Below are 25,766 nucleotides of genomic sequence, written 5' to 3'. Positions count from 1 at the left end.
ATGGAATTCTATGCAAATTTATGGCATATGTTTTACAAAATAAAATTTTGATTTGTCTCTTCCACAGTTCTGCCAATAAATTTGGGGTATATAGTTTCTAATTAGTGGGGAAATTTTCTTGATGTAATATAGAGCCTTTTGTTCTGGGTAGTCCTTGGGGCTCTGATGGCTTCAGTTCCAGGCTTTAGTTTCTCTATAACGTATAAGCCATGTGTGCCTCACTTCTTGTTGTCATGTTTCGTAGACTGACACCCTCCACTCATGAGCAAATATCTGGATAAGCAGATTGACCATTTCTTCTTGTGAATGTAGAAAGGGTGGTAAACACCAATGGCCAGTGGCATAGGTGGGGGTGGGGGGTAGGCGTTGGGATGCCACAGCACCCAGAGCCTCACAGAACCTCTCTTGTTCAAAGGGCTATGGAGTTGTTCCTCTCTTTCAACCAGTTGTGAATTAACTTCCTTCTCCCCACTTATGTTTGTTTCTCTCTTTGCACAGGATCAGCAGATGAGGGACCTACCGATGCTGTTGAATGCGGTCAAGCCAAAGGTCTTTGCTACCGTAAACGTTGTCCCAATAATTATGAAATGGTAACCAACCTGAGTGGCACTCTTTTAAAAAGTATGCCAACTGAAATATAGTCATCCTTCAAAAACCACAGGTGTCTGAATTTTGGGATTACTGAACAGACCAGATCAGACCAGGATGACTATATTTCAACTGGCAAACTTTTTAAAAGAGTGCAACTCAGGTTGGTTACCATTTAAATGGAAGCAGAACTGAACTTCTTCTCCCTCTCATTCCACCCTCCATATTTTGTCACTCTTCATTTTCCACATTGTGTCCCAGTCCTCCTCACTAGACTGTTTTGGGGGATCCTCACCCCCTTTTAGTCTTCCTTTCTAATGACGTTTTAGGCCTCTCCACAAACCATGCCTGCTAACACCTCCTTCTCATGGACGTAAGGTGCCATTTTGGCTTCTTACTAGCAAGAACACTCATGCTTAGAAATGAAAAACAGAGGAAAAAAGGCTTTTGGATCTGCTTTTATTGCAAGGCACAAGCTCAAGTAAGCCTTGAAACTGTTGCTTTTTTCAATCTGGATGCTTTGGAGAAGAAGTCCCTAGCTGGGGATCAAGCGGGATCCAGCGGCTCTCAAATAGAGGGAGCATCTTCCACTTTTCAAAGGCATCTATCACTCCTCCCGTCTAAAACATAGAAACCAGCAACAAAAAGACAACAGTTAGTTTCATAGCAAAGTGACCATGTTTGAGACAAGAAAATACAAAGCAAGCGATGTTGGACTATAAGAAACATTTCATGATAATAAACCATTGGGTAGGGATAGGTCTGTCTCAGTTTTTTATTTCCAGAAACTATGAATTACATAGATTCACCTTTCGATGAGAATTAAATGCAGTCTCTCAGAAACTCCTACCCCTGGGGGACTTTCTTTTTTAATTATAATTAAATATGTCACAGAATAGTGAGTGAGCTTGCAAGGTCTCCAATATTCTCCTGCAGACTGGATGTTATGCACGGCAGGGATTTGTTGTCTTTGTGGCCCTGAGGAAGAGTTCTGGGTTAACAGGAAGCTTGCTCACCATTTTGTGACAATGTTTTGAGAAACACGGGAGAACTGGCACCCTGGGGTTTGTTCAGTCCAGTTGCTAATTTCTCTGCAATGACCCAAGGCAAAAGCCTACTGCCTCAGGTTCTTTCTTTAAAAGATAAAATAAGAATGAAGCTGCTTGGAATTAAAAGTGGGAGATTTGCATGGAATGTATGGGATGTGAAACTGAGGTAATCTTAAATGGTGGAGGGCAGAACACCACACAGAGTAAGTGCCCAGCATCTGTTAAAGCTGCAGAATAGACATCTCTTAGGCACTGAGATAAACAATGGATAAAGCTGCACAACAAATTAAATGTGCCCATCTGGTGTGGGTTAGGGATTTGGCAAAGGAGATCTGGCATAAGGTCAGAGGGCAAAGGGGCCAAAGACAGCTGGACCAGCCATGAGGCAGGTGAGGACCCTGCTTCTGCTGGCAGAACCCCCTCAGACAGTAAACCCATTGGTGCCCCTCCTGCCCCGCTGGTTCTGCCTACAGTGAAAGAACTCAGCACCATCTTGCTTAAAATGGGCAACAATGGTAGTGCCGCTTCTGTGCCTGCAACCAACAGGGTATGGTGTGTGTCAGCGGCAGATCAGGCCATGGCAGGAGGAGCAGGTAGATGGGCTTAGGAGCCGTGCCGGCAGAATGGCAAAGCAGCAATTAGCATTTTGCATCAAGCGGCAAAATGGGACCCTTGGCTCATTCTGGCATAGGTATTTTTATTTCTATTTTTGCAATGGAGCAATTTAGCTTGCAGGCAAAGGATGATCAGTTTAGGGGACTCTGCATTGGGTACTTAAAATGATCAATCCAGTGGGTAATGGGAGAAGGGCAGGAGGTGTAATTCTCTTTTGGTAAGCTGAAATTACCTTTTGCAACAGAAATAATTATGAAGACACCTTCCAATCTGTTTATAATTATTGGAACAAGGTATAGGGTAGCAAACACCATTGGCCCTAATGCATTGCTTAGTATTCTTAGGTTCCTGGTACTGTGCAGATCCTGTGCAAAGAGAGAAACAAACATAAGTGGGGAGAAGGAAGTTAAATCACAATAGAATGAAAGAGAGGAACAACTCCACAGCCCTTTGAACAGGAGTGGCTCTGTGACGCTCTGGGTGCTGTGGCATCCCAACTCCTACCCCCCACCCCACCCCTTACCACTGGCCACTGGTGTTTACCACCCTTGCTACATTCACAAGAAGAAATGGTCAATCTGCTTATCCAGATATTTGCTCATGAGTGGAGGGTGTCAGTCTACGAAACACGACAGCAAGAAGTGAGGCACACATGGCTTATACGTTATAGAGAATCTAAAGCCTGTAACTGAAGCCATCAGAGCCCCAAGGACTACCCAGAATAAAAGGCTGTATACTACCTCAAGAAACATTTCCCACTAATTAGAAACTTTATACCCCCAATTTTTTGGCAGACCTGTGGAAGAGACAAATCAAAATATTATTTTCTAAAACGTATTCCATAAATTTGCATAGAATTGCATAAAATCTAACCAAACTGAGAAAAGAAGAGGCTGCTTTTGTTTTTCCTTACCAGTTTTACATGTGATGCCATTTTCCTTATATTAATAAAAAGGTAAAGGACTGTTTTGACAGTTAATTCCAGTTGCAGACAACTCTGGGAGCCGGCGTTTGACCACAGACAGCTTCCGGGTCATGTGGCCAGCATGACTAAGCTGCTTCTCGTGAACCAGAGCAGCACACGGAAACGCCGTTTCCCTTCCCGCCGGAGCTGTACCTATTTTTCTACTTGCACTTTGATGTGCTTTCGAATTGCTAGGTTGGCAGGACCAGGGACCGAGCTATGGGAGCTCACCCCGTCGTGGGGATTCAAACCACCAACCTTCTGGTCGGCAAGCCCAAGAGGCTCAGTGGTTTAAACCACAGGGCCACCCACGTCCTTTTTTCCTTATATTACTGTGCCATAATGAAGTCAACATGTGAACATCAAAGCACAGTTGTCCTCTGAAAGGCAGCTCTCCCTCCAAGTAACGTGTTTAAAAAATGTACATGAAAAAGTGTAATTTCATGACAATAGCATGAAAATATAGGTTATAACAGGGGAAACTGCATAGCAATTATGGGCATAATGGGGGAAATTCAGCAACACAGTGCATATATCCCCTAATAGATACACCCTTGTAGGCAGTTTTGCCTGATATATACATTTTTATGCTAATTTTACCACTAAAGAAATGTCTCTAGCAAGAAAAGTGAGCTTCCTTTGCAAGCCCACAGAACAGCCACTGTACTCCTCTCCCTCTTCCACCCCACAAATGACTGGCATGTGTCCCTCTGTCTTCTTCCTCTCCATCCCTTACCTGGGGAAGCCAGGAGCAGCAAAGAGAGAACTGCCAAGCACAGGTGAAGGATCTTCATGGCTCAGGATGAATTGTGGTGGCAAAGCCAGGCAAAGCCAGCTTTTAAGCCAAATGGAGCCCCAAAGGTTGCCAAGAGAGGGCTGGGGAGAAGCAGATTGCATAATTTTAATTTCTTTGGGACGTTGTGACTTAGGCTGACGTGGACGAGAATGTTGGCAAAATCACGTACCTCTGGAAAGGCATTCCTGCATTCTGTCAGTCATAGCAGTTTCCACACAAGATCACAAACATTCAGGTGTGCTGTATTCATGTTTCAGAGGGAGATAGCTTAAATCAAATGAAACATTTATGAGGAGGATGCAATGCCCCACATAGGCAGTGCTAGAGGGATGTATCCCTCAGGTAAATGACTCACCCCTCACCTGTCCCCACCACATTGCTGGACCCTTGCAATTACCTGAAGGAAGGGGACTTTTCACATGCTCACCTCCCACAATGATTATTCTTAATCTGGCCAAACTTAGATTCACAAAATGTTTAGGGGTATGCGTTACCCCTGCATCCCCCCAGGAAATAGCACTGGTAGTAGTAATAGCTTCAAACAGTTCTTCCAAAAAAGAGAGATTCAAGTCCACCGATTGAAGAGGTCGAGTGGGACATGCAGGGCAAGGAGATTTCAAAGGTGAAATGATGGACTCTTTGCTTTCTTGAAGGAAAGGCAATCTTCACATGCTCTCTTGTCCTTTTTCTCATTCTTGCAATCATCATCATCAGCCTTTTTCACAAACACCTTTTTCTAACTAGACTCAAAGCAACTTACAAAAATATTTTCAAACATGAGGGGCTCTGCTTCTCTGCTTGCTACACCTGCCATGTCCACTCTGCACCCCATAATAATTGGCCAACCTGTCCTTTCCTTTCTCCTTTCCACCCTTGAAGATGACTAAGCCCCCTTTCCCCCTTCCCAACCCTGTTTCTGAAGCTGCTTCACTCTTCTGTCCTGCGCTCCTTGTTATTTGTGACTAAAGATCCGGGGTGATGGGATCTCCAGAACAGAAACATCCAAAGGCCGATGAATTAACCTTCTCTGCTTTGAGGTTTCATTTGAGCTTTCATGCTCAGGCCTGGTGCTTTCATGCACAAGGTGCTTGAAACTGAATGTGGAACCGTTTGCAAGGAATATATGGAACCTAATCCTCAGCTAACAGAGTCGGGTGCACTGTGGTCTAAACCACTGAGACTTAGGCTTGCCAATCAAAATGTCGGCAGTTCAAATCCCTGTTACATGGTGAGCTCCTGTTGTTCGGTCCCAGCTCCTGGCAACCTAGCAGTTCGAAAGCACACCAAAAAATGAAAGTAGATAAATAGGTACCGCTCCTGCGGGAAGGTAATGAGGCATATGGTAGCCATATAATCAGTTATCAGTAATCAATATATTCATATATGCTCACACATAATCAGGGCTTACAGTATTTTATAATCCATTTTGAATCAAAGGGAAACTGTGCCTTAGCTAACTGCATATTGCTTGAAACAGCAAAATTAGGAGCCGACCTTTCCCCTACAAACATCCGTGTACCCTGGACATGGGCAAGACGTGAATCAGAGATTCTGGTACAAAATCCCCTCAGATACAGGCTAAATGAATCCACAGAACAGGAAGAGCAAAACCGCAAAATCTCCAAACTCCCTGTCCTGTCATAACTAGGGAAGAGGTTAGACAGAGCGTCACTGCGAGCATCGGAAAGCAGAACTAGAACTCCGTGCTTGACCAGTGCTTGATCAGGAGCTGGTAGCATGGCAAGAAGCTTGCTAATTGGCTAACTTTTGCTGACGATATCGTGACTGTCTCATGGTTGTCTCATGATCTATGATTTGCTGTGATCTGCTCAGGTATAAGACCTCTGGATTTCTGTCAATCGGGGTCCCAGTTCCTTTTGGAAGAGATTCCAAACTGGGTCCTTATTGCCTGGCAATAAACTTCACCTTCTTATTCTCCATTGCTGAGTCTGCCTGATCCTTATTTAACACCAAGCAAGTTCCTGCTTACGTTCACGTGCTTCATTTGGTGCCGTGCTCGGATCATACAGGCCAGTAGGGTATTTTTTTTTACCCAAAAAGAGCCTTGCCCAGCTCTTGGGCGGGGGGACACGTCGGGGGACCTTGTTTCACCTCCCGGCGCCAATCGGACATCATTTCCGAAGGAGAGAGGCAACCGCCTTCGGCGTGGACTCCCGTCAGGAGCGAAAGCAACAACCGAGGGAGAATCTGAACGTGAGCCAACAGGAAAGGCGCGCCACGAAAGGAACTCACGGTGTGTAAAGATAATAATGAGTGCTTGATCACCACTCTGAGCGATCCATCAGTAACCTCCCGTTAAAGGGGAAAGGATCCCAAAAGGGAAGGGAGGAGAAGCTGGGTCAGCCAAGGAGGAATAAGGTTCTGCAGAAAAAGGTTTGGGGAGAGAAAAAACAGCTGTGGGGTGTGTGTGAGATTTTAAAAAGTGTTGTGTGTGTTTTTTGCCAAGTGTTTTCGCCGCAAGCAAAGGGGGGCGAAAGGGCTGTGTGTATGATCGAATGAAAGAGCGTCCCGGGACTTGTGGTTGAATGAGTAAGGACTGTGTTAAAAAGGAAGAGTGTTGAAGAAAAAAAAAAGGGATTGTGAGTAATCGGAGAAGGGCTTTAGGAAAGTGAGGGGAAGTGTGCTGTGGGTTTCCGAGAAGGGATGTTCATTTAGGGTGGTAGCCTAAAGCTACTCAGATCAGAGGCTCCTGAAAATGATTGATCCAAAAAATGCTACAAGAGGGGCATGGTGCGGGGAGGAGAAATGATACTTTCCTCTGGACACTTGTTTGATTCTCTTTGGCCAAGCAGAAGTTCCCTTCTGCAACAATTATACAGTGGTGGACAGCTCCCAATGTCAGTGAAGACAGCAGGAGATCATCAACAGGAGGCAGATATAATCGGTTTGTAACAAGCCAAATCCTGTGTAGAGGGAGAACAAATACCATGGTCCACAAGTGAAAGGAAAGTTCATTCAGAAGAGCATGAAACGGAGGCACAACTTCATAGGCCCCCCTAAAATAAATCTTGGCTGGACCCTTGCGGATACCTGAACGAAGGGCACCTTTCACAACAATAATTGGCCAGCCTGTCCTTTTCCTTCTCCTTTCCACCGTAGAGGATGACTAAGCCATTTACTTACTTACTTACTTACTTAAGGTAAAGGGACCCCTGACCATTACATCCAGTCGTGGCCGACTCTGGGGCTGTGGCGCTCATCTCGCTTTATTGGCCGAGAGAGGCGGCATACAGCTTCCGGGTCATGTGGCCAGCATGACTAAGCCGCTTCTGGCGAACCAGAGCAGCGCACGGAAACACCGTTTACCTTTCCGCCAGAGTGGTACCTATTTATCTACTTCTCTTTGACGTGCTTTAGAAATGCTAGGTTGGCAGGAGCAGGGACCGAGCAATGGGAGCTCATCCCGTTGCAGGGATTCGAACCACCGACCTTCTGATCAGCGAAGCCAAGATAACAAAGAGAAAGAGAGCTCAAAGTCTGTTCTGGTAGAGGGTTTAGGCTCGTGGTCAGAGGAAGTAGAGCTTGAAGGGTTAGAGAGAAAACCCATAGCAGACCTTTGGGACCAGAGTCTTGAGAGAAGCCTAGCCAGAAAGAACAGTACTGAGAGGAAATTTCCCGTATTTTGCTAATTTATTGATAATTCTCACTCACACAATATGCCACCCAAAAAGATAAGAAACCCTGTGAGGGAAACAACTTATGAAAGCTCTGAAGGAGAGGACAATGGAAATCCTCAGAGAGTAGAGCAGAGTTTAGAAAATGTAACTAATATCAAACCTGAGGCAGGAGATCCAAAATTCACTGAAGGATTTGTAAAATGGAAGTTAGAACAAGAATATAAATTGGAATTAGAAAAGATTAGATCTGCACAAGAAATAGAAAGAATTAAAGCTGAGAGCGAAAGACTTAAGGCTGAGAAGGAGAGTGAAAGACTTAAGGCTGAGAAGGAGAGTGAAAGACTTAAGGCTGACCAGGAGAGTGAAAGAATTAGGGCTGAAAGTGAGAGTGAAAGAATGCAATTTCAGTTGGAAATGAGGAAACTGGAATTAGCAGCTATGGAGAATCAAAATAATAGTAATAGCACCAGTAGTCCAACTCAAGTGAAGGTAGATTTAAAGCGCTTTCCTGAGTTTAAGGAAAAAGATTGCCCTGAGGCTTTCATTATACCATTTGAAAGAGCTTGTCAAGACTTTCAAGTGAAAGATGAGGACAAGATGATGATACTTAGAGCCAGGATCAGTGGGTCATTAGCTGTAATTTATTCTCAAATGTCGGAGACCGATTAAAATATCTTATAAAGGAAGGACACCCTCAATCACTTCAAGAAGCGCTAACTTAGCTGACCAAATAAACAAAATAAGGGACCATAGGTTTGATGAACTAAGTTTTGGTGGGAAAGTGTGGGGCACTAACAGAAATAAATTCCAACAAGCAAAGGGAAACCCCTCTTCAGAGAAAGACAAGGGAGATAGGCCATTGTCAAAAGGGCAAAATGACAAGGCCCAAGCCCACGCCAGTCTCACTGAGGAGAAAGGGTGGAAAACAAACTATAGAAATCCCAAAGAAGTTCAATGCTGGGGATGTCGAAAATTTGGCCACAAAAGATTTAATTGTAGATCTGGAGGAGAAAAGTCTGGTAATATAAGCCCTCAGAGAAGAACCTTTTGTATCAAAGAAGCTGAGGAGAGCCAAGCTAGTCAGGATAGGCCGAAGCCTGCTGAAGTAGTGGAGGCTAAAGTGGCACATTGCTATGCTATAAAACAAGATAATCTTCTTTTAAAAAATGCTGGGGAAGATATTTGGATTGAAGGGAAGAGATTTCTGGGGTTAAAAGACACCGGGTCTCAAGTCACTATTGTCCACCCAGAGATCATCTGTCCCACCAAAATAATTCCAGGGAAAGTTATGAAATTAAAAGGAATTTCTAAATACCCTGAGGTATTACCAGTTGCAGAAATCCATATTAAATTCCAAGATTGGTCAGGGAAGTGTCAGGTTGCTATTTCTGAGGAGATTCCTACTACTGTGCTGATCGGATGGGATCTCTTAAAGCATGTACAGAGTTCTTTTGTAGTTACTCGCTCCAAGGGGGGTCAACAGTCACCCGATGCTGAGGGGAATGCTACTGTTACCCAAGGAGACAGAGCTGAGGAACAGAACTCTGAGGGGAGAAAACCAAGCCCTGCTAGTCCCTTTTGTAAAAAGCCAAAAACATAGTTTTGCCCAAGAACAGAAAGAAGATGCTGATTTAGTTAATTGTTTTGAGGCAGACAAATCAGATGAAGCCGATATAACATGCTGGGAAGGGAGAGGGGAGCAACTGTGCAATCTACACGAAATAAAGATAGCTCCTACATTAACCCTTAATCAGCAGGTGGAGGTTAAGCAGAACCTACAAGATTTTAAAGACATTTTCAATAACACTCCAGGTAGAGCTAAAGGAGTTATACATCATATCGACACTGGGGATGCTAAGCCTATTCCTGTCAACCCCTACAGAATAACTGGAGAGTATGTGGGGAAAGTTAGCAATGAGGTAAGGGCGATGCTGAAGGCAGGGATGATAACCCCTTCGGAAAGCCGCTGGGCGGCACCCATAGTGTTATTAGACAAACCTGATGGATCTATTAGATTTTGCCTGGATTATAGGAAGCTGAACCATGTCACTAAAGCAGATGCATATCCAATGCAGCGTTTAGATGACCTGATCGAAGCTATAGGCCAGTGTCATTACATCACCTGCCTAGACTTAACAAAGTGGTACTATCAAGTAGAAATGGACCCTAGGGACCAGGAGAAAACTGCGTTCAGAAGTCCCTTAGAGCTGTTTGAGTTTAAAGTAATGGCCTTTGGCTTAAAGAATGCGCCAGCAACTTTTCAGCGATTGGTGGACAAAATCCTGAACGGATTAAGAGAGTTCACAGTTGCTTATTTGGACGATATGGCTGTGTACAGTCCAACTTGGGAGAAACACAAAGAGCACTTAGGGATAGTGCTACAGCGAATTAAAGAGGCGGACTTAACCATCATAGCTAGCAAATGCCAGATAGGGGGCTTGACTATTCAATACCTGGGACACATGGTGGGAGGAGGAGTGATGAAACTTTTAGAGACAAAGGTAGAAGCCATTTCAAACTGGCCTACCCCTACCTCCAAGAAGAAAGTCAGAGCTTTCCTAGGACTAGCCGGTTATTATCGCAAATTTATTCCGAAATTTAGGGAGATAGCAGTGCCTTTATCTGACCTAACGCAGAAGAAGGAGCCAGACAAGGTTAACTGGACAGCAGCATGTCAGCAGGTGTTTGACGCCTTAAAAAGCGCCTTGACATCAAATCCAGTCCTTGTTGCTCCTGATTATGATCGTGAGTTCACCGTCTTCACCGATGCATCTAATGCCGGGATCGGGGCCGTGCTGTGCCAACAGGGAGAGAAGGACGACCTGCATCCCATCACCTTCATAAGCAAGAAACTACTACCAAGGGAAAGACATTATTCGACCATCGAGAAGGAATGCCTTGCCATCGTGTGGGCATTACAGAAACTGAAGCCGTACATCTGGGGCCGAACTTTTACTTTATGTACTGACCATTCACCCTTGCTGTGGCTGAGAACCATGAAGACCAACAGTAAGCTGATGAGGTGGGCCCTATCACTGCAAGACTTTAATTTTACGGTTAAAAATGTGAAAGGGACCCTGAACACCGTTGCAGACGCCTTATCCAGAAGACCTGCAATTGAAAGTTAAGTGAATGCTTAAGATGTAGCAGGTTTTTGTATATATGTGTATTTTACCAGAACACAGTATTTGATGTACAAATGTTAGGTGTGATGTGAAGAGTGAAATGACAGGTTAGGAAATGTTTATTTGCCATAAAGATGTACTGCTGATTGATCAGGAGAATAACTAGGTTAAGTTATCCCTCCTAAGTCAATCTTCTTAAGGGGGGAGGAATGTGGCGTTTGCCTCCTAGGATGCGTCATAGGAAAGGGTTAAAATGAGTGTGATGTGATTGGCCAGTGAGAATGCAAGGGGGGAGTAAAAGTTAGAGTGGGAGACTTTGAAAGTCAGTTGAGGTTTGGGAGTTGAAGAAGGAAGAGGGAGGATTAGGTGTGGGTTGGTAGAGATGTATTGTGAGAGGAATTGTCAGGTGGAGTCAGATAGATAGTTGGGAATAATCAGTTTGGAGTTGTTAGGAACTAAGATTAAGAAACTGACAAGAGAAAAATAAACTGAAACCATACGCTTGTTCCTGCATTTAAAAATAAACTTGATTATTTGTTAATGTTAACAACTGTCTGGACTCTGTGTGTCCCCATGAGAAGCGGGGGGGTGGAGGCGAAGAAAGCAATCACAGTGGTGGCACAGGGTCAATAGACCGTCAAACGTCCAGGGGCCCTGTGTGATCGCCACAGTAAGTAAGTAAGTAAATGGCTTAGTCATCCTCTATGGTGTAAAGGAGAAGGGAATGGACAGGTTGGCCAATTGTTATTGTGAAAGGTGCCCTTCCTTCAGGTAACCGCAAGGATCCAGCAATGTGATGGGAACAGGTGAGGGGTGAGTTATTGACCTGAGGGATACATCCCCCTGGCACTGCCTATCCTCCTCATAAACTTTTTGTTTGATCCAAGCTATCTCCTTGTGAAACATGAATGAAGCAGATCCGAATGTTTGCGATCTGTAGTTGGGATCTTACTTCTGTGGAAACTGCTATGACTACCAGATTTCAGCAATATCTTCCCACAAGCATGTGATTTTGGAAACATTCTCCTCCATGTCAGCCTAAGTCAAAATGTTCTAAACAAATTAAAAATATGGGAAGCATGGGTGCAGCCAAGATTTATTTTAGGGGGGTTGGCTATGAAGTTGTGCCTCCGTTTCTTCCTCTTCTCAATGAACTTTCCTTGTACTTGTGGACCATGGTATATGTGCTCCCTCTACATAGGATATGGCCTGTCACAAACTGATTGTATCTGCCTCCCATTCGTTTGTCCTGCTGTCTTCACTGACATTGGGAGCTGTCCACCGCTGTATAATTGTTGCAGAACGGAACTTCAGCTTAGCAAAGGAGAATCAAACAAGTGTCCAGAGGAAAGTATCACTTCTCCTCCCCGCACCATGCCCCTCTTGTAGCATTTTTTGGATCAATCATTTTCAGGAGCCTCTGATCTGAGCAGCTTTAGGCTACCACCCTAAATGGACATCTCTTCTCGGATTTAGGCATAGTGAGCCAGTGAACTGAGAAAATAGTTTCATTACGTAAAACTTTTATGATGCCTGCTAACATGAACCATAGGTTTCTTTACAAGTTGATGATCATTTATCTGATTCCAGTTTAACCTCCTTTAATATAGCATTTTTCTGCTATATCCATTTGAGTTTTCCATTAAACCTTTATTATTTCCTCCATTATATAAAAACTGCATCAATACAAACTCATCTCTCCTCCCTCCCTCTTCCCATCCATGTCTTAGAGCCATTCTATTCCTTCAGAAACAGAATTAACCAAAACAAAACTCTTTATAGTCATTATGTAGGTTGATTATACAGCCTGCAAGATTTACAGTTGTCTTAATTAGGTTTTTCATTAATTAAACAACCACTGGTAGTACAGCGTATCTCTAATGCAACCTTTTTATTACACAGAATGTCATTCTAAAAGAGCAGTGAGTACCAGCTACCTGTTCCATTAGTTACACAAAGCATCAATTACTTAAGTGGTCCCTGAATACATCGTCCTGTGATTGCAAGTTTAATTGGTAGCACAGCCAGTTGTTTTCATACTTTGTCCATTGCAAAAGACACCTATGGCAGAATCAGCCTAGGGCGGCACTTCCCGTTTTGCCCCAAATGGCAGCCCAAAATCAGTGCTGATGATACTGGTGCTTCTCCTCCACTGGCAGAAGCAGCAGGGCAGGAGGGGCACCCAGGGGCATTCTGCCTGGTTGGGGGCTTCTGCCACCTGGAGCAGCGTCCTCACCTGCCTCAAGGCTCTGGGATCAGCCCTGTCTTTGGTTGCTTTGCTCTGTGAGGTTTTGCCAATTCTTCTTGGTCAAATTCTTCAATCACATGGTATTTGATTGTTTAGATTAATATGCAGTTTCATCTATTGTTTATCTCAGTGGAAAGGGATCACCATAACTGTCCATCCTAAAACTTCAATATCTGCTGGACATTTGCTCAGTGTGATCTTCTCCCCTCCATCTTGTTTGAATAGCTGAGGATTAAAAGGTACAGGACCCTTGACAGTTAAGTCCAGTCGCAGACGACTCTGGAGTTGCGGAGTTCTTCTTGCTTTACTGGTTGAGGGAGCCTACGTTTGTCCGCAGACAGTTTTTTTGCGTCATGTGGCCAGCATGACCAACCCGCTTCTGGTGAAATCAGAGCAGTGCACGGAAACACCGTTTACCTTCCTGCCGGAGTGGTACCTATTTATCTACTTGCACTTTGACGTGCTTTCGAACTGCTAGGTTGGCAGCAGCAGGGACCAAGCAACGGGAGCTCACCCTGTAACGGGGATTAGAATTCCCAACATTTTGATTGGCAAGTCCAAGGCTCAGTGGTTTAGACCACAGCGGCACCTGCGTCCGTTAGCTGAGGATTAGGTTCCATGTATTCCATGCAAAATGTCCCACATTCAGGTCCAAGCACCTTGCGCATGAAAGCACCAGGCCTGAGCATGAAATGAAATGAAACCTCAAAGCAGAGAAGGTTAACTCATAGGCCTTTGGATGTTTCTGATCTGGAGATCCCATCACCCATGATCTTTAGCCAAAAATAACAGCGACTCCATGGAGCGCAGGACAGAAGAGTGAAGCAGCTTCAGAAACAGGGTTGGGAAGGGGGAAAGGGGGCTTAGTCATCTCCTAGGGTGGAAAGGAGAAAGGAAAGGACAGGTTGGCCAATTATTATGGGGTGCAGAGTGGACATGGCATATGGAGCAAGCAGAGAAGCAGAGCCCCTCATGTTTGAAAATATTTTTGTAAGTTGCTTTGAGTCTAGTTAGAAAAAGGTGTTTGAGAAAAAGGATGGACTTGAATCTTTATTTTTTTTTTTAAGAACTGTTTGAAGCTATTACTACTACCAGTGCTATTTCCTGGGGGGATGCAGGCGTGCGCATACCCCTAAACATTTTGTGAATCTAAGTTTGGCCAGATTGAGGAGCAGTATTTCAATATAAGTAGGAAAATGAGAGTACCCCTAAACATTTTTTAGGGAGGAAAAGCACTGATTACTACTAAGAATAATCATTGCGGGAGGCGAGCATGTGAAAAGTGTCCTTCCTTCTGCTAATTGCAAAGGTTCAGCAATGCAATGGGGACAGGTGAGGGGTGAGTCATTTACCTGGGGGATACATCCCCCGGGCACTGCCTATATGGGGCATTGCATCCTCAGCATAAATGTTTCGTTTGATTCAAGCTATCTCGCTCTGAAACATGAATACAGCACATCTGAATGTTTGTGATCTTACTTCTGTGGAAACTGCTATGACTGACCGAATGCAGGAGTGCCTTTCCAGAGGCACGTGATTTTGGCAACATTCTCGTCCACGTCAGCCTAAGTCACAACGTCCCAAAGAAATTAAAATTATGTAATCTGCTTCTCCCTCCCAGCCCTCTCTTGGCAACCTTCGGGGCTCCATTTGACTGAAAAGACGGCATTTGGCTTTGCCACCACAATTCATCCTGAGCCATGAAGATCCTTCACCTGTGCTTGGCAGTTCTCTCTTTGCTGCTCCTGGCTTCCCCAGGTAAGGGATGGAGAGGAAGAAGGCAGAGGGACACCTGCCAGCCTATTATGGGGTGGAAGAGGGAGAGGAGTACAGTTGCTTTTCTGTGGCCTTGCAAAGGAAGCTCACTTTTCTTTCTAGAGACGTTTCTTTAGTGGTAATCTCTTTTGTGGTAATTATTTGCATTAAAATGTATATATCTGACAACATTGCCTACCAAAGTGTGTCTACTAGGGAAAATATGCACTGTGTTGCTGAATTTCCCCGATTATGCCCAAAACTGCTATGCAATTTCCCCGATTACAACCTATATTTTCATGCTATTGTCATGAAATTACACTTTTTCAGGTACATTTTTTGAACACATTACTTGGAGGGAGAGCTGATTTTCAGAGGACAACTGTGCTTTGATGTTCACATGTTGACTTCATTATGGCACAGTAATATAAGGAAAAAAAGGAGGTGGGTGGCCCTGTGGTTTAAACCACTGAGCCTCTTGGGCTTGCCGACCAGAAGGTTGGCGGTTTGAATCCCCACGACGGGGTGAGCTCCCATAGCTCGATCCCAGCTCCTGCCAACCTAGCAATTCAAAAGCACATCAAAGTGCAAGTAGATAAATAGGTACCGCTCTGGCGGGAATGTAAACGGTGATTCTGTGTGCTGCTCTGGTTCACGAGAAGCATCTTAGTCATGCTGGCCACGTGACCCGGAAGCTGTCTGTGGTCAAACGCCGGCTCCCTCAGCCTGTAAAGCGGGATGAGCGCACAACCCCAGAGTTGTCTGCAACTGGAATTAACTGTCAAAACAGTCCTTTATCTTTTTTTAAATATATGGAAAATGGCACCGCATGCAAAACTGGTAAGGAAAAACAAAAGTAGCCTCTTCTTTGCTCAGTTTGGTTATATTTTATGGAATTCTATGCAAATTTATGGCATATGTTTTACAAAATAAAATTTTGATTTGTCTCTTCCACAGGTCTGCCAATAAATTTGGGGTATATAGTTTCTAATTAGTGGGGAAATTTTCTTGATGTAATATAGAGCCTTTTATTCTGGGTAGTCCTAGGGGCTCTGATGGCTTCAGTTCCAGGCTTTAGTTTCTCTATAACGTATAAGCCATGTGTGCCTCACTTCTTGCTGTCGTGTTTCGTGGACTGACACCCTCCACTCATGAGCAAATATCTGGATAAGCAGATTGACCATTTCTTCTTGTGAATGTAGAAAGGGTGGTAAACACCAATGGCCAGTGGCAGAGGTGGGGGTGGGGGTAGGAGTTGGGATGCCACAGCACCCAGAGCCTCACAGAACCTCTCTTGTTCAAAGGGCTATGGAGTTGTTCCTCTCTTTCATCCAGTTGTGAATTAACTTCCTTCTCCCCACTTATGTTTGTCCCTCTATTTGCACAGGATCAGCAGATGAGGGACCTACCGATGCTGTTGAATGCGGTCAAGCCAAAGGTCTTTGCTACCGTAAACGTTGTCCCAATAATTATGAAAGAATTGGAAGGTGCTACTTTTTGCCTAACTGTTGCAGAAGGTAATTTCAGCTTACCAAAAGAGAATTACACCTCCTGCCCCTCTCCCATTACCCTCTGGATTGATCATTTTAAGTACCCAATGCAGAGTCCCCTAAACTGATCATCCTTTGCCTGCAAGCTCAATTGCTCCATTGCAAAAATAAAAATAAAAATACCTATGCCAGAATCAGCCAAGGGTGGCACATCCCATTTTGCCGCTTGATGCAAAATGGTAATTGCTGCTTTGCCGATCTGCCGGCACGGCTCCTCAGCCCATCTACCTGCTCCTCCTGCCATGGCCTGATCTGCCGCTGACACACACCATACCCTGTTGGTTGCAGGCACAGAAGCGGCACTACCATTGTTGCCCATTTTAAGCAAGATGGTGCCGAGTTCTTTCACCATAGGCAGAACCAGCGGGGCAGGAGGGGCACCAATGGGTTTATTGTCTGAGGGGCTTCTGCCACCAGAAGCAGGGTCCTCACCTGCCTCATGGCTGGTCCAGCTGTCTTTAGCCCTGTGAGCTTATGCCAGTTCTCCTTTCACAAATCCCTAAACCACAACGGATGGGCACATTTAATTTGTTGTGCAGCTTCATCCATTGTTTATCTCAGTGCCTAAGGGATGTCTATTCTGCAGCTTTAACAGATGCTGGGCACTTACTCAGTGTGGTGTCCTGCCCTCCACCGTCTAAGATTACCTCAGTTTCACATCCCATACATTCCAGGCAAATCTCCCACTTTCAATTCCAAGCAGATTCATTATTATTTTATCTTTTAAAGAAAGAACCTGAGGCAGTAGACTTTTGTCTTGGGTGCATACAGAGAAATTAGCAACTGGAGTGAAGGAATCCCAGGGTGCCAGTATCTCTCGTGTTTCTCAAAACATTGTCACAAACTGGTGAGCAAGCTTACTGTTTCCCCAAAACTCTTCCTCAGGGCCACAAAGACAACAAATCCCTGCCGTGCATAACATCCAGTCTGCAGGAGAATATTGGAGACCTTGAAAGCTCCCTCACTATTCTGTGACATATTTAATTGTACCTAGAAAAGAAAGTCCCCCAGGGGTAGCGGTGTCTGAGACACTGCATTTAATTCTCATCGAAAGGTGAATCTATGTAATTCATAGTTTCTGGAAAAGAAAAACTGAAACAGACCTATCCCTACCCAATGGCTTATTATCATGAAATCTTTCTTATAGTCCAACATCGCTTGCTTTGTATTTTCTTGTCTCAAACATGGTCACTTTGCTATGAAACTGAGTTAACTGTTGTCTTTTTGTTGCTGGTTTCTATGTTTTAGACGGGAGGAGTGATAGATGCCTTTGAAAAGTGGAAGATGCTCCCTCTCTTTGAGAGCCGCTGGATCCCGCTTGATCCCCAGTTAGGGACTTCTTCTCCAAAGCATCCAGATTGAAAAAAGCAACAGTTTCAAGGCTTACCTGAGCTTGTGCCTTGCAATAAAAGCAGATCCAAAAGCCTTTTCTCCTCTGTTTTTCATTTCTAAGCATGGGTGTTCTTGCTAGTGAAGCCAAAATGGCACCTTACGTCCATGAGAAGGAGGTTTCAGCAGGCATGGTTGTGCAGAGGCCTAAGACGTCATTACAAAGGAAAACTAAAAGGGGGTGAGGATCTCTCAAAACAGTCTGGCGAGTAGGACTAGACCACAATGTGGAAAATGAAGAGTGACAAAATATGGGGGGTGGAATGAGAGGGAGAAGAAATTCTGTTCAGTTTCCCTTTAAATGATAACCAATCTGAGTTGCACTCTTTGAAAAAGTATGCCAATTGAAATATAGTCATCCTTCAAAACCCACAGGTGTCTGAATTTTGGAATTATTGAACAGACCAGACGAGATCTGGAAGCTTCTTCTTATAGATTCTAGGCCCCTCCAGCTACAGGATTACAGGATGGGAAGTAGTCCAGGCTTTTACAGAAACTAGCTCCACCAAGCCCACTCATTATTATTAATATTATGCATAATTGCATGCACATGTGCTTACCAAGAAGAATTCTTCATCCTAGCATCCCATGGCATACAGTCTGGTGAGATAAGAAAATGCAAACAATAACAATAACAATAAAACAATAACAATAATTTATTATTTATACCAGACCCATCTGACTGGGTTTCCACAGCTACTCTGGGTGGCTTCCAACAGAATATTAAACTACAATAACCTATTAAACATTAAAAACTTCCCTAAACAAGGCTGCCTTCAGATTTCTTCTAAAAGTTTGGTAGCTGTTTTTCTCTTTGACATCTGGTGGGAGGGCGTTCCACAGTGCGGGTGCCACTACCGAGAAGGCCCTCCGCCTGGTTTCCTGTAACTTGGCTTCCCATAGCGAGGGAACTGCCAGAAGGCCCTCAGCACTGGACCTCAGTGTCCGGGCAGAACGATGGGGTGGAGATGCTCCTTTAGGTATACTTCACTGAGGCCATTTAGGGCTTTAAAGGTCAGCACCAACACTTTGAATTGTGTTTGGAAATGTACTGGGAGCCAGTGTAGGTCTTTCAAGACCAGTGTTATATGATTTTGGCGGCCGCTCCCATTCACCAGTCTAGTTGCCGCATTCTGGATTAGTTGTAGTTTCCGGATCACCTTCAAAGGTAGCCCCACATAGAGCACATTGCAGTAGTCCAAGCAAGAGATAACTAGAGCATGCACCACTCTGGTGAGACAGTCTATGGCCAGCTAGGGTCTCAGCCTGCGTACCAGATTCTTGGGCAAGGTGATTGAGAGAGTGGTTGCTGAACAATTCCAGGCATGCCATTTGGATCCCTTCCAGTCAGGATTCAGGCCTCATCATGGGACTGAAACTGCCTTGGTCACAATGGTCTAGGATCTCCGGCGGGCTAGGGACAAAGGTGAGAGCTGTTTCCTAGTTCTCCTGGATCTCTCAATGGCTTTTGACACCATCGACCATAAGATCCTTCTGGACCGTCTAGAGGGGCTGGGAGCTGGGGGCACTGTTATACAGTGGTTCTGCTCCTTCCTCCTGGGCAGTGTTCAGAAAGTGGTGGGGCTGAATGAGTGTTCAGACCCCTGAGCTCTCACTTGTGGGGTGTCTCAGGGTTCTGTCCTCTCACCCATGCTTTTCAACATCTACATGCAGCCGCTGGGAGGGATCATCAGGGGGTTTGGGCTGGGTGTTCATCAGTATGCGGATGATACCCAGCTCTAGCTCTCTTTCAAATCAGAACCAGTGAAGGCAGTGAAGGTCCTGTGTGAGTGTCTAGAGGCGGTTGGAGGATGGATGGCGGCTAGCAGATTGAGGTTGAATCCTGACAAGACAGAATTACTGTTTTGGGGGGACAGGAGGCGAGCAGGTGTGGATGACTCCCTGGTCCTGAATGGGGTAACCGTACCCCTGAAGGAACAGGTGTGCAGCCTGGGAGTCATTCTGGACTCACAGCTGTCCATGGAGGAGCCAGTCAATTCTGTGTCCAGGGCAGCTGTATATCAGCTCCATCTGGTACGCAGGCTGAGACCCTAGCTGGCCATAGACTGTCTCACCAGAGTGGTGCATGCTCTGCTTATCTCTTGCTTGGACTACTGCAATGCGTTCTGTGTGGGGCTACCTTTGAAGGTGATTTGGAAACTTCAACTAATCCAGAATGCGGCAGCTAGACTGGTGACTGGGAGCGGCTGCCGAAACCATTTAACACTGGTCTTGAAAGACCTACACTGGCTCCCAGTACATTTCCAAGCACAATTCAAAGTGTTGGTGTTGACCTTTAAAGCCCTAAACAGCCTTGGTTCAGTATACCTAAAGGACCGTCTCCACCCCCATCGTTCTGCCCGGACACTGAGGTCCAGTGCTGAGGGCCTTCTGGCGGTTCCCTCACTGCGAGAAGCCAAGTTACAGGGAACCAGGCGGAGGGCCTTCTCGGTAGTGGCACCTGCCCTGTGGAACGCCCTCCCACCAGATGTCAAAGAGAAAAACAACTACCAAACATTTAGAAGACATCTGAAGGAAGCCTTGATTAGGGAAGTTTTTAATGTTTAATAGGTTATTACATTTTTATTTTCTGTTGGAAGCCGCATAGAGTGGCTGGGGGAACCCAGTCAGATGGGATGGGTATAAATAATAAATTATTATTATTATTATTATTATTATTATTATTATTAGTAGTAGTAGTAGTAGTAGTATTTGCATTCTCTTATCTCACCAGACTGGGTGCCATGGGATCCTAGGATGAAGAATTCTTCCTGGTAGGCACATGTGCATGCAATTATGCCTAATATACTATAATGAGTGGGCTTGGTGGAGCTAATTTCTGCAAAAGCCTGGGCTACTTCCTGTGACGTTAACATATGAGAGTGCTGGAGGTGAAATAGTTAAACAGGTTACCCTATCAGAACACAGGGGGGTGGTGTCAGAGGGATTATAAAACCCTAATAACTAGAGCATGCACCACTCTGGTGAGACAGTCTATGGCCAGCTAGGGTCTCAGCCTGCGTACCAGATAGAGCTGATATACAGCTGCCCTGGACACAGAATTGACCGGCTCCTCCATGGACAGCTGTGAGTCCAGAATGACTCCCAGGCTGCACACCTGGTCCTTCAGGGGTACGGTTACCCCATTCAGGACCAGGGAGTCATCCACACCTGCTCGCCTCCTGTCCCCCCAAAACAGTAATTCTGTCTTGTCAGGATTCAACCTCAATCTGTTAGCCTGGGCTACTTCCTGTGACGTTAACATATGAAAGTGCTGGAGGTGAAATAGTTAAACAGGTTACCCAATCAGAACCCAGGGGGGTGGTGTCAGAGGGATTATAAAACCAGCTCCGGGAGGGGCAAAGGGAGGAGTTCATTGGGAGTGGGGTGGTTGGTGGGAGTGGGAGTGATTTGGGATAGAGTCTGTGGGTAGGTTGAGTTAGTGTAGTGAAATAAGGAAGACAAGTAAATATTTGAGAGGTGGTTTAGTGAGTGAGAGCAGGTAGCAGAAGTTATAGGTCTGGATAGGCACCCCATGACTGTAATTCACTGAGACCGTTTATGAAACCACACGCTTGTTAAACTGCAATAAATAAACAGAAGTTTATGTTCCAACTTAACCCTGACTGGACTCAGTATTTTACCAGGTAGGGCCTGGGTGGTGGTGGCAAGAAATAAAGTGGTGGAACAGGGATCAATAGATGGTGAAATGTCCGGGGACCCTGTGTGATCGCCACACTTCCCAACCTGCAATCCTGTGGGGGGAGGGGGCAAGAATCTATAAGAGGAAGCTTCCAGACCTGGTCTGGTCAGTTCAATAATCCCAAAATTCAGACACCTGTGGGTTTTGAAGGATGACTATATTTCAACTGGCAAACTTTTTAAAAGAGTGCAACTCAGGTTGGTTACCATTTAAATGGAAGCAGAACTGAACTTCTTCTCCCTCTCATTCCACCCCCCATATTTTGTCACTCTTCATTTTCCACATTGTGGCCCAGTCCTCCTCACTAGACTGTTTTGGGGGGATCTTCACCCCCTTTTAGTCTTCCTTTCTAATGACGTTTTGGGCCTCTCCACAAACCATGCCTGCTAACACCTCCTTCTCATGGACGTAAGGTGCCATTTTGGCTTCTTACTAGCAATAACACTCATGCTTAGAAATGAAAACAGAGGAAAAAAGGCTTTTGGATCTGCTTTTATTGCAAGGCACAAGCTCAAGTAAGCCTTGAAACTGTTGCTTTTTTCAATCTGGATGCTTTGGAGAAGAAGTCCCTAGCTGGGGATCAAGCGGGATCCAGCGGCTCTCAAATAGAGGGAGCATCTTCCAATTTCCAAAGGCATCTATCACTCCTCCCGTCTAAAATGTAGAAACCAGCAACAGAAAGACAAGAGTTAACTCAGTTTCATAGCAAAGTGACCATGTTTGAGACACGAAAATACAAAGCAAGGCATGTTGGACCACGAGAAACATTTCATGATAATAACCCATTGGATAGGGATCTGTCTCAATTTCAGTTTTTCGTTTTCAGAAACTATGAATCGCGGAGATTTACCTTTCAATGAGAACTGAATCCAATTTCTGGCCCATTCTTACCCCTGTAGGACTTTGTTTTCTAGGGGCAATTAAAAATAACAAGAAATAGTGAGCGAGCTTTCAGGGTCTCCAAAATTCTCCTGCAGACTGGATGTTATGCCTGACAGGAATTTGTTGTCTTTGTGGCCCTGAGGAAGAGTTCTGGGTTAACAGGAAGCCTGCTCACAATGTTGTGACAATGTTTTGAGAAACATGGGAGAACTGGCGCCCTGGGGTTCGTTCAGTCCAGTTGCAAATTTCTCTGCAATGACCCAGGACAAAATTCCTTCTTTCAAATTCTTTATATCTAAAAGACATGGCTGATTGCAGAGCTGGACCAGCCATGAGGTAGGCGGAGACCTCCAGGTATCCCACCTGAGGGAAGGCAAAGCCAAGCCTATGCTGATGGAGCCGCTCCAGATCTAGGGGCTGCACGCGTCCACGCAAAGGGCGCCCCCCGTTTTAAGCGGGGAGCGGTCATTGTGGCCCTAAGGAAGAGATCTGGGGAAATAGGAAGCTTGCTCACAATTTTGTGACAATGTTTTGAGAAACACGGGAGAACTGGCACCCTGGGGTTCATTCCGTCCAGTTGCTAATTTCTCTGTATGCACCCAAGACAAAAGTTTACTGCCTCAGGTTCTTTCTTTAAAAGAGAAAATAATAATGAATCTGCTGGAAATTGAAAGTGGGAGATTTGCCTGGAATGTATGGGATGTGAAACTGAGGTAATCTTAGACGGTGGAGGGCAGGACACCACACAGAGTATGTGCCCAGCATCTGTTAAAGCTGCAGAATAGACATCCCTTAGGCACTGAGATAAACAATGGATGAAGCTGCAGAACAAATTAAATGTGCCCATCCGGTGTGGTTTAGGGATTTGGCAAAGGAGAACTGGCATGAGCTCAGAGGGCAAAGGGGCCAAAGACAGCTGGACCAGCCATGAAGCAGGAGAGGATCCTGCTTCTGGTGGCAGAAGCCCCTCAGACAACGAACCCATTGGTGCCCCTCCTGCCCCGCTGGTTCTGCCAGTGGTGAAAGAACGCGGCACATCTTGCTCAAAATGGGCAAAAATGGTAGCGCCGCTTCTGTGCCTGCAACCAACAGGGTATGGTGTGTGTCAGCGGCAGATCAGGCCATGGCAGGAGGAGCAGGTAGATGGGCTTAGGAGCCGTGCCGGCAGAATGGCAAAGCAGCAATTAGCATTTTGCATCAAGCGGCAAAATGGGATGTGCCACCCTTGGCTCATTCTGGCATAGGTATTTTTATTTTTATTTTTGCAATGGAGCAATTGAGCTTGCAGGCAAAGGATGATCAGTTTAGGGGACTCTGCATTGGGTACTTAAAATGATCAATCCAGAGGGTAATGGGAGAGGGGCAGGAGGTGTAATTCTCTTTTGGTAAGCTGAAATTACCTTCTGCAACAGTTAGGCAAAAAGTAGCACCTTCCAATTCTTTCATAATTATTGGGACAACGTTTAAGGTAGCAAAGACCTTTGGCTTGACCGCATTCAACAGCATTGGTAGGTCTCTCATCTGCTGATCCTGTGCAAATAGAGAGACAAACATAAGTGGGGAGAAGGAAGTTAATTCACAACTGGATGAAAGAGAGGAACAACACCATAGCCCTTTGAACAAGAGAGGTTCTGTGAGGCTCTGGGTGCTGTGGGATCCCAACTCCTACCTCCACCCCCACCCCTGCCACTGGCCATTGGTGTTTACCACCCTTTCTACATTCACAAGAAGAAATGGTCAATCTGCTTATCCAGATATTTGCTCATGAGTGGAGGGTGTCAGTCCACGAAACACGACAGCAAGAAGTGAGGCACACATGGCTTATACATTATAGAGAATCTAAAGCCTGTAACTGAAGCCATCTGAGCCCCAAGAACTACCCAGAATAAAAGGCTCTATATTACATCAGGAAACATTTCCCGCTAATTAGAAACTTTATACCCCAAATTTATTGGCAGACCTGTGGAAGAGACAAATCAAAATTTTATTTTGTAAAACATATGCCATAAATTTGCATAGAATTCCATAAAATCTAACCAAACTGAGCAAAGAAGAGGCTACTTTTGTTTTTCCTTACCAGTTTTACATGCGGTGCCATTTTCCATATATTTAAAAAAAGGTAAAGGACGGTTTTGACAGTTAATTCCAGTTGCAGACAACTCTGGGGTTGTGCGCTCATCCCGCTTTACAGGCTGAGGGAGCCGGCGTTTGACCACAGACAGCTTCCGGGTCACGTGGCCAGCATGACTAAGCTGCTTCTTGTGAACCAGAGCAGCACACAGAATCACCGTTTACATTCCCACCAGAGCGGTACCTATTTATCTACTTGCACTTTGATGTGCTTTTGAATTGCTAGGTTGGCAGGAGCTGGGATCGAGCAATGGGAGCTCACCCCGTCGTGGGGATTCAAACCGCCAACCTTCTGGTTGGCAAGCCCAAGAGGCTCAGTGGTTTAAACCACAGGGCCACCCACCTCCTTTTTTCCTTATATTACTGTGCCATAATGAAGTCAACATGTGAACATCAAAGCACAGTTGTCCTCTGAAAATCAGCTCTCCCTCCAAGTAATGTGTTCAAAAAATGTACCTGAAAAAGTGTAATTTCATGACAATAGCATGAAAATATAGGATATAATAGGAGAAACTGCATAGCAGTTTTGGGCATAATGGGGGAAATTCAGCAACACAGTGCATATTTTCCCTAGTAGACACACTTTGGTAGGCAATGTTGTCGGATATATACATTTTAATGCAAATAATTACCACAAAAGATATTACCACTAAAGAAACGTCTCTAGAAAGAAAAGTGAGCTTCCTTTGCAAGGCCACAGAACAGCCACTGTACTCCTCTCCCTCTTCCACCCCATAATAGGCTGGCAGGTGTCTCTCTGCCTTCTTCCTCTCCATCCCTTACCTGGGGAAGCCAGGAGCAGCAAAGAGAGAACTGCCAAGCACAGGTGAAGGATCTTCATGGCTCAGGATGAATTGTGGTGGCAAAGCCAAATGCCGTCTTTTCAGTCAAATGGAGCCCCGAAGGTTGCCAAGAGAGGGCTGGGAGGGAGAAGAAGATTTCATAATTGTAATTTCTTTGGGACGATGTGACTTAGGCTGACGTGGACGAGAATGTTGCCAAAATCACGTGCCTCTGGAAAGGCATTCCTGCATTCGGTCAGTCATAGCAGTTTCCACAGAAGTAAGATCACAAACATTCAGATGTGCTGTATTCATGTTTCAGAGCGAGATAGCTTGAATCAAACAAAACATTTATGCTGAGGATGCAATGCCCCATATAGGCAGTGCCCGCGGGATGTATCCCCCAGGTAAATGACTCACCTCTCACCTGTCCCCATTGCATTGCTGAACCTTTGCAATTAGCGGAAGGAAGGACACTTTTCACATGCTCGCCTCCCACAATGATTATTCTTAGTAGTAATCAGTGCTTTTCCTCCCTAAAAAATGTTTAGG

At 45.1% G+C, this 25,766-nt stretch overlaps 4 long non-coding RNA genes across 5 annotated transcripts in view; 1 reads left to right on the top strand and 3 right to left on the bottom strand.

The window, feature by feature from the left end:
* LOC310758845 overlaps window positions 1–17,754 on the top strand; it is a 30,046-nt gene extending 12,292 nt beyond the window's left edge. Inside the window, exons 2-4 of the long non-coding RNA XR_014545998.1 lie at window positions 14,645–14,781; window positions 16,166–16,295; window positions 17,577–17,754. This is a non-coding gene — a long non-coding RNA (uncharacterized lncRNA). The remainder of the gene's footprint in view (window positions 1–14,644; window positions 14,782–16,165; window positions 16,296–17,576) is intronic.
* LOC310758808 lies at window positions 1,034–9,378 on the bottom strand. 2 transcript variants are annotated; one of them, XR_014545936.1, is made up of 4 exons: window positions 8,979–9,378; window positions 3,953–4,092; window positions 2,485–2,617; window positions 1,034–1,208 (listed from the first exon to the last, which is right to left on the bottom strand). It is a non-coding gene; the product is annotated as an uncharacterized lncRNA (long non-coding RNA). The 2 variants fall into 2 exon arrangements; XR_014545937.1 differs by lacking the exon at window positions 3,953–4,092.
* Window positions 12,890–14,440, bottom strand: LOC310758955. Its single transcript, XR_014546130.1, has 2 exons — window positions 13,613–14,440; window positions 12,890–13,235 (listed from the first exon to the last, which is right to left on the bottom strand). It is a non-coding gene; the product is annotated as an uncharacterized lncRNA (long non-coding RNA).
* Window positions 17,755–22,053: 4,299 nt separating the features above from the next.
* Window positions 22,054–25,347, bottom strand: LOC310758865. Its single transcript, XR_014546027.1, has 3 exons — window positions 25,216–25,347; window positions 23,703–23,832; window positions 22,054–22,074 (listed from the first exon to the last, which is right to left on the bottom strand). It is a non-coding gene; the product is annotated as an uncharacterized lncRNA (long non-coding RNA).
* Between the last annotated feature and the right edge of the window lie 419 nt (window positions 25,348–25,766).

This window comes from Podarcis filfolensis (assembly GCF_964270895.1).
Source record: "Podarcis filfolensis genome assembly, chromosome: 3".
NCBI lineage: Eukaryota > Metazoa > Chordata > Lepidosauria > Squamata > Lacertidae > Podarcis > Podarcis filfolensis.
Note: the sequence above shows the minus strand (reverse complement) of the source record. Positions and strands in the feature narration are given on the sequence as shown.